Below are 2,321 nucleotides of genomic sequence, written 5' to 3' on the forward strand. Positions count from 1 at the left end.
CCTAAAACCTAAGAGAGAGGAGAGAACCTCTCTCTCTAAAAACTACATCTAAACTAATATGTGTTTTCTGGGCCGAGAACTGGGTCAGAAACAACCCAGAAATTGCTGATTGTAAAATCTGGTTCGTACAGGTCGCGGCAAAGTGACGCGGAGCCGTCATCCACGAGTTTGCGTGGATTGAGATTTTGCAGATGCGACGCGGGCGCGTCATCCACGCGTTCGCTTTGCCTAACTTCGGGACAGCTATGGCAAATTATATATCGTTGCGAAGCCCCAGAGGTTAGCTTTTCAACGCAACTAGAACCATCTCATTTGAACCTTTGTAGCTCAAGTTATGACCGTTTGAGTACGAAGAGGTTAGGCTGGACAGCTTAGCAATTTTTTCAACTTCTTGTATTCCTTCCACTTTTGCATGCTTCCTTTCCATCCTCTGAGTTATTCCTGCCCTGAATCTCTGAAATCACTTAACACACATTTCAAGGCATCGAATGGTAATAAGAGAGGATTAAACATAGCAAAATTAAGACCAAAGAAGCATGTTTTCAATCATAGCAAAGAATCAGGAAGGAAAATGTAAAACATGCAGATCATATGAAGAAGTGGGTAAAGAGTTGATAAAAACCACTCAATTGAGTACAGGATAAACCATAAAATAGTGGTTTATCAGGCGTGCATGCTCTAAGTGAAGGGTTGCTGGGCATGTAATCCTTTTCGCTGGGCATGCATTCTCCCTTTTTTTCACTTGGACTAAACTACTATGCATGCATGCAAAAGAGACTAATGTTGCAATGTAAAGATGAATGTGTTAAAACAAAGAAAACAAAATGAAAACTATCCAATAATTTGGTTGCCCCCAACAAGCACTTCTTTAACATCACTAGCTTGACGTTGAATCTTCTAGATTGGGTTTCGGATTGTCTCACAACACCCTTTAATGTTGTGTTTCTTATTTAGCTCTTTGTGGCTTTCTTTCCTCAGATTGTTGGCTGTAATCACTATTGCTGCTAATACCTCTTTAGATGTCCTCTTTAGTAATGGACCTCTTATTGATGAGTCAATTATTGTTCTTGAGGTTTAAGAGAATCCATGATAAAGAAGTAGATTATCAACCAATCGGATAGGCCATGATGTGGACATCCTTCGAACAATATTTTGTATCTCTCCCATGCTTCATAGAATGATTCGCTTTCCATTTGAGAAAAAGAAGTGAGGTCCTTCCTTAATCGGATTCCACTTTTATTATCAACCATCATTCTTTTTTCCTTTTTCCATTGCAAGTGTAATAAAAATAAGAACAAATGTACCTTGCGGTATAAAGAGGATAAAGAACAAAAACAGGCTAAAGAACGTAAAAGAGAACATAAAAGAAAAGAAAAGAAAATATAAAAACTAATAGTGAAATAAAAGGAAAGAAAGTAAACAAGATAGAAGTTAGAATTTAACTAGACATTATGTTGAGCGAAAATTAAAGCTCACGGATACCTGCAAGTGCACTGGATCGTTCAAATAATACCATGTTGAGTAGATATCGTTCTCACAAGGATTAAACGATTGAGCAAGAAATTGTTAGATTAAATGCCTAATTATATTGCACGAACCTAGATTGAAGAGGGCAAGATTAAGTCTTGCTAAGAACTTTAGAACTTGAATGCTTAAATGCTTGAATGCTTATGAACAGAGAACTTAAATGTTGATTTGAGAGAAGACAATGATGGTGAGAGTCAAAGTCTTCAGAGATGTTTACGCACTTAGAGAAATCAAACCTTATTTACTTATCTTGAAGTATGTAATGATCTTTCACGACAAATCTTTAGTAACTAATTTCCAATTTTTTGGTTCCTCAGTTTCTTAATAATTAATTAGTTGTCAGTTAATTCATTAAAGAGATTAAGTACAAAAACTGATTTAGATTCAAACAAAATTTAAAAGTAGTCTTTAGGTCGAATTATATGTCATGTACTCAAGCTAGTCCTATCCAATTAAATCTTAGAAGAAAACACAATTTTTAAAACTTGTTTTAATCCGAATTATATGTCACTTATTCAATGTTAGAGTGATTGAAAACAAGCATGTGTTGCACACTAATTGAACCACTATTCCTAGACAAATTCAAAGAGTCATATGAAAGAGTTTTTAGGTTTTAATTCAAAGATCAAAGTTTTCAATTATAATAAAAGAATTCAAAAGAGATTAGCATACCTTCTGATACCACTAATCCGAATGAAGAACGAATAAATCAATCATAAAATTGATCAATGCAAGACTTTAAAATAAAATAAACTTAGATTAATAAGCCATAGAAAACATAAAAGAGCTCCTAA

The 2,321-nt window shown here is 34.8% G+C and overlaps 1 non-coding gene across 1 annotated transcript; it reads left to right on the forward strand.

The window, feature by feature from the left end:
• The first annotated feature begins 1,119 nt into the window (after positions 1-1,119).
• On the forward strand, positions 1,120-1,226 carry LOC112804721 (small nucleolar RNA R71). Its single transcript, XR_003203338.1, has one exon. It is a non-coding gene; the product is annotated as a small nucleolar RNA R71 (small nucleolar RNA).
• Positions 1,227-2,321: the final 1,095 nt, after the last annotated feature.

Source organism: Arachis hypogaea, chromosome 5, assembly GCF_003086295.3.
Source record: "Arachis hypogaea cultivar Tifrunner chromosome 5, arahy.Tifrunner.gnm2.J5K5, whole genome shotgun sequence".
NCBI classification, from domain to species: Eukaryota; Viridiplantae; Streptophyta; class Magnoliopsida; order Fabales; family Fabaceae; genus Arachis; species Arachis hypogaea.